This window comes from Hyla sarda, chromosome 4 (assembly GCF_029499605.1).
Source record: "Hyla sarda isolate aHylSar1 chromosome 4, aHylSar1.hap1, whole genome shotgun sequence".
Taxonomy (NCBI): domain Eukaryota; kingdom Metazoa; phylum Chordata; class Amphibia; order Anura; family Hylidae; genus Hyla; species Hyla sarda.
Window position 1 is genome coordinate 40,916,101 of NC_079192.1, and position 6,327 is coordinate 40,922,427.

At 49.3% G+C, this 6,327-nt stretch overlaps 1 protein-coding gene across 1 annotated transcript in view; it reads right to left on the reverse strand.

Moving 5' to 3' along the window:
- Positions 1-6,327, reverse strand: part of LOC130366781 (hepatic lectin-like) — a 35,692-nt gene that overhangs the window by 28,446 nt on the left and 919 nt on the right. The gene's annotated exons all lie outside the window — the stretch shown is intronic.

Genomic DNA, 6,327 nt, shown 5'->3' on the forward strand with positions numbered 1-6,327 from the left:
GAAAGTGGCCGTAGGAATGTGGTCCGTTTAGTGTGGAGGGGCGAAGATGCGTGTCCGCCTCGGGGAAAGGTGGTTGAGCTCCTCCTCCGGATGGAATTCAGGGCAAGTGACATCTTTGCCCTGATCCACCCCTACGGTACTTCCGAGTTTGACATCAGCTTCGCTCGGCCAGAGGGTTTGGAACTTTTCTGGTCGAACTATGAGGTGGTGAAAAGCGAGCCCGGCTGGCGGGATTTCGCCGTAAAGGCGATATCCCGTCAGAATTTGGTCAAGAAAGTGACCGTTTTGACACGTAACGAGTCACTATCTTGCTATGACATCATGACCTGGCTCAGCCGATATGGGGATGTGACGGACATGCCAAAAAAGAACTATGATGAACATGGGATCTGGTCTGGGGCCTGGACGTTTTCCGTCAAACTGAAGCGTTCGGGGAGCACTGTTGCCCACATCCCATCAGCTGCTTTTCTTGGGAGAGACAGAATCCAAGTTTTCTACCAGGGGCAGCCCAAGGTCTGTCACAGGTGTGGCAGCCCCACTCACTTTAGCGCAGCCTGTACCGTGCAGGCCTGTGCACTGTGCGGTGGGGTAGGTCATCTTGCCGCATCCTGTAGGCAGATCCGGTGTCATCTGTGTGGTGTCTTAGGACACCCTTTCAGCCGTTGTCCTAGCGCCTTTGCCCGTGCGACGGTCACCTTGGCTGGAGACAGCAGTAATGTTGCTTCAGCTGGGGAGGGCACGAGTGCGGGTGAAGGTGCAACAGGGTCAGTGAAGAGGAAAAGTCCCGCCAAGCTGAGGCGGGAGGCTAATCGGAGAAGGAGCAGGGAACTGGAGAGTTCCCATGTGGCAGGGGTAGCTTCTGACCCTGCTCCAGAGGTTAGTCCTGAAACTGCTGAGGCCCTGGAGGAGAATGTGCTGGATGAGGAAATGAGGAGAATCTGTACAGAAGAGGGCAGCAAGGCCGATCTTTCCGATTCCTCCCACTATGAAAGTGTGGATGAGGAGGGTGAAGAGCGGCCAAAAAAGAAGGGCAATAAAAGGGGAAAGAAGAGGTCGGAGCCCTCTAGTCCCCGTGCTACGGACCAGGTCCCAAGCGGAAGCTTACCTGCCCCCCCTCTGATTGATCTGTCTAACCGGTACTCTGTCCTTGAAGACATCTCCTCCCCTTCCTTGGAGGAGGGGGTCAAAGATGGGGTGCCTGAAGTGGGGAAGCCTCCAGGGGGAACTGGGCCCTGTCCTGATGGGGCAATTTCCTCAGGGGATGGGGCCAAACCGGAGCCAGGTGGAGATAGGGATTCAAAAATGGACCTGTCAGAATCAAAAAAACGGTCCAAAGAGAAGGAAGCCTCCTCGTCTGGTGATGAGGGGGTGAAGAAAAAGCAGAAATGAGGGTGTTAGGGTCGTCTAACTCGATCACCCATGATGGCGGCACTCACCCCATTGACGCTGGCATCTATTAACTGTGCCAGCATAAAGTCTGATACGGCTAGATTCGCAGCCTTTGATTTTCTCGGCCGTGTTGATGCCGACATTTTCTTTTTACAAGAGACCAGGTTGTCAGATCTAGCCTCCCTGATAAAAGCCAGGAGAGAGTGGAGGCGTGGCTCCTCCCACTGGTCTCTTGCGGCTGAGCCGTATAGTGGGGTGGCGGTCCTTTTTACCGCTCCTGTTGAATGCAGACGGGTTATTGAGTTAGAAATGGGGAGGTGCCTGATCTTAGATGTCCTCATGAAGGGACAAGAGCTCCGGCTCATTAACATCTACGCCCCACAAACCAAGTGGGACCGTAAAGATCTCTTTATGAGGATTAAGCCCTTTCTTTTTACAAGCCGACAGGTGATCTTTGGAGGGGATTTCAATACTGTCACGAGGTCCCAAGATAGGAGAGGCTCCAATGATCGGTTGGCTTATGATAGCATAGCTCTCAATAGTATAGTTAGGGAAGCTCGCCTAGAGGACGCCCACATCCGGAGCCCCTCAGGCCACGCGGGTTTCACCTATCATCGAGGTAGCTGCAGGTCTAGAATAGACAGGTTTTATTTGAAGGAGGAAGCCGTCTCTTCCGCAGTGTCCGTGGTTGAGGTGGAGTTCTCCGATCACTGTATGATTTCTTTTTCCTTGAATGTTTCAGAGACCCCCCGGATGGGTAAAGGTTATTGGAAGCTGAATTCGTCCCTCCTGGAGGAAGCGGAGGTAAGACAGTCCTTTGAGGATTTTCTTCAGAGTCAGGTACCTTTACTGGACCTTTGTAGTAGTAAGTCAGAGTGGTGGGAGATATTCAAGAAGAGGGTTGCGGGGTTCTTCCGCCAGCTCTCGAGCCTCAGGTCCCTGAACAGGTATCGCCTGTATCAGGGACTGAGGAGGAAACTCGAGCTTCTTGTTTCGACTGGAGGTAGCCGAGAGGATATCTCCAGAGTGAAATCCTTGCTGATGAGGTGTCAGTACGATAGGCACGCATCTTTGGTTTTTGAGAGGGATTTCGGGAAATACCGCTCGCCCGACCCTTACAGAAACTGTAAGATGTCAGTGAGTAGTAAAGTCATTTCAGGACTGATCGATAGTACAGGATCTCTGAATCGGTCCAGATCAGGGATCTTGGAGGTCGTCAGATCCTTCTACTCGCACCTCTTGGGAAGGAAGGATCTAGATCGGGACAGGATGTCGGCTTTCCTGGCTGAAACCATTCCTGAACCAGGGGTAGACCCCTCTCTTGATGTTTTGGCAGAAGAAATCAGGGAAGAGGAAGTGAGACTGGCGATCGAGGGGCTTGCCCCCAAGAAGTCGCCAGGTCCGGATGGCTTAACATCCGAGTGGTACAGGACCTTTAAGGAGTCTTTAGCTCCCCTCTTGACTGAGGTATTCAATGAGTGTCTCTCCTCGGGCACTCTGCCGAAGTCAATGAGGAGGTCAGCCCTGATTCTTCTCTCAAAGGGTAAAGATCCCAGCCGTATTGAGAATTGGAGGCCCATAGCTCTTCTCAATACGGACAGGAAGCTTCTGGCCAAGATACTGTTTAATCGGCTGGTGAAGTTTGCACCCCGGCTCCTTTCGGGGACTCAGCACTGCTCTGTTCCAGGCCGAAGCACCTTAAGTGCGGTCCTTAGTGTCAGGGAGGCAGTGGAGCGGAGTAGTGCGGGTCTCTGGAAGGGGTACTTGCTGTCCCTGGATCAGGCCAAAGCATTTGATCGGGTGAACCATGACTACCTCTGGTCCGTCCTCCTGAGATATGGCTTACCGAGTACTTTTGTTAATTGGCTTAAGATCTTGTATACAGGGGCAGAGAGTTTCCCGCTGGTGAACGGTTGGTCTGGCCACTCTTTTGAGGTGGGGTCCGGAGTCCGTCAGGGTTGTCCTTTGAGCCCGCTTTTATACGTGTTCGCAATCGACCCCTTCGTCCGGAGGGTAGATTGTGGGCCGTTGGCGGGAGTCGGGATGAGTCTGGTGGAGCTGGATGTTGCCCAGAGAGTAGTGGCGTACGCTGATGATGTCACCATTTTCGTGTCCTCGAGAGAGGAGGTTGATGTGGTGATGTTGGAGGTGGAACGCTACTCGGAGGCATCCGGGTCTAAGATCAACCGGGATAAGTGTGAAAGTCTTTGGCTGGGAGGGGGAGATCCCACGTTTGATCTCCCGGACACCCTTCCAGGGCCCCAAGAGTCAGCAAAAATTCTGGGCATCACATTCGGCCAGGATGATTATCCCACCAAAAACTGGGATGGTAAGATCCAGGATGCCACTCAGAAGGTGGATCAGTGGAAGGGTTGGTCTATGACCCTCAGGGAAAGGGTACACCTGATCAAATCGTACCTGCTCCCCTTGTTTATCTATCTGGGCAGTGTATGTATCTTGCCAGAGGCTTACTATACTAGGATCTACAGCCTGTTTTTCCAACTGTTATGGGGGAACAGGATGAACCTAGTCAAGAGGGAGGTTACGTACCGCACGAGGAGACTAGGGGGTTTATCTATGGTGAACCCTGTGGTGTTCTTAACGAACACCTTCTTGAAAGCTAACATCTCGAACCTCTGGTCAGAGAGGGCTCCTCCATGGGTACTCTCCTGCAGGGAGTGGTTTCGGCCTTTCTTCCAGGAATGGGAGACAGGAGGGCAAGTGAAGGACCTCCGTACACCACATGGATATCTTCCGGCTTACGCTACCCCGACTCTGAAGGCGATACGTTGGTGGGCTCTGGGAGTGTGGGAGATCAGGACCCAGTCAAGGCAGTTCCTTGACAAACGGGTTCTGTTGTCCCACTTCCAGAAGCCTCTGGCGCTCAGGGACTGCCCAGGTCGGGATCTGAGGGTGGGGTTGTATCTTTTAAACATGAAAAGGATCCCCCAGAAGTTTTGGGACTTGGCCTGGCGCTGCTTTCAGGGGAAGCTATATGTGAGGGACAATTTGAAGTGTAGGAGATCTGATGACCGGGGGTGTCCCCGAGAAGAGTGCGGGGACATGCTGGAAAGCATGGACCATTTCCTGCTTCATTGTCCCTTTAATATAGGGGTCTACAACCGGGTGGGCGCTTCCATCGGCTGGAGTCAACTTGCCGCCCTTGCCTATCCGGAGTGGGCTTATGGGGCATTTAGGACCCTGGGTGGCCGTGATCGGGGCACTTTATTCTTAGTTAGTTTAGTGGTTAGGTACTACACGTGGAATGCACGGTGTTTAGTATCTACACAGCGGAAAGTCCTCTCCGAGGTGGAGGTCTGTAGGAACATCACTGGTGACCTCGGGAAGATCAGGTCTTTGGAGTATGGCAGTCTTGGTACCAGTAGGGCTTCTCTCCTATGGAGAGGGTTTTCTTTTGATGTGCCCTAGGTACTAGACCTTTTGGGTAGAGTACCCTTGATTTGGTTAGGGACAGTGATGTAGGGACAGGGTTAGGGTGATAGTAGGGTCAGTTTATTTTTAGGGATAATGGTAGGGAGAGAGGTAGGGTGCAGTTAGGGAAAGTATGTAAATGTTGTATGTATCAGGATTGCCATCCTTCTTCCTGGTGGTGGGCTAATGCATGTGCACCATAGCTTTTTGTTTTGTTTCCAGATGTTAAGGTTATGAAGGGCTTACAGGCACCGAACTTGGGCCTAAAGTGGGTTGTATTGTTTGTTTATGTATATTGTAATGCTGATAATGATAAAGTTGTTTGGGAGGAGTTCTAGGTTGGGAGGGTGTATTTGTGGGTGGTGGTGGTTGTTTGTTTTGGTGGACCTGGCATGGGTCAGTTATGGACTGGACATTGAGGACTATGAACTGTATGGACTCTGACCCATGTACAGGAGGGCGGGTGGTGTGGGTGAAGGGACAGTTTAGTGTAGGTTGTTTTATTGTATTTGTAGGTGTGTTTTCTGTATATTTAGGTGTATATAGTGTATATAGTCTATATGTATAATATGTTATAATTTTGTTTATCTTATATTATGGCAGTCGAACCAGTTGTTATTTTTGCAGTAATTTTTCTTTGGTATTTTTGTATCCCGTGGTGGATTTCGTTTTTCTTTGGTCTAGGTCTTCTTTTCCCCAAGTTTGGGTGTTTTTGAGTTATAGATTTAATTTTCTTTCTTAACAATTAGGGGGGGGGGGGGGAGAAAATAAATAAATAAATAAATGTATGTGTATATATACATATATATTAAATTAATGGGGTGTAGTGGGAGTCCTTGTTGTGTGTGTTTTCCCAAGTTTGGGTGTTTTTGAGTTACAGCTAAATAGTGCTATTTTTATGTTTCTTTTTTGGTAATGCAAGTTGAGTATGTATGTGAGTGTAGTTAGATATTTGGTTATGTAAGGTGCGTCTCTAGTATTTTCTAGGGAAAACTGGGCTGGCCGGTTAGGCAGGATTTATGTTCTTTTATTTGAAATGTAAAGTTTGGGTTTATGTTATTTTATGTTGTTGTTTTCAGTTATGGCAAAGGTGTGCTGGTTTTGTGTTTGTTATGATTTACATTTTTCTAATAAAAAAGATTTACAGGATATAACTCAGGATCAGTACAGGATAAGTAATGTAATGTATGTACACAGTGACCCCACCAGCAGAATAGTGAGTACAGCTCTGTAGTATAATACAAGATATAACTCAGGATCAGTACAGGATAAGTAATGTAATGTATGTACACAGTGATCTCACCAGCAGAATAGTGAGTGCAGCTCTGGAGTATAATACAGGATATAACTCAGGATCAGTACAGGATAAGTAATGTAATGTATGTACACAGTGATCTCACCAGCAGAATAGTGAGTGCAGCTCTGGAGTATAATACAGGATATAACTCAGGATCAGTACAGGATAAGTAATGTAATGTATGTACACAGTGATCTCACCAGCAGAAT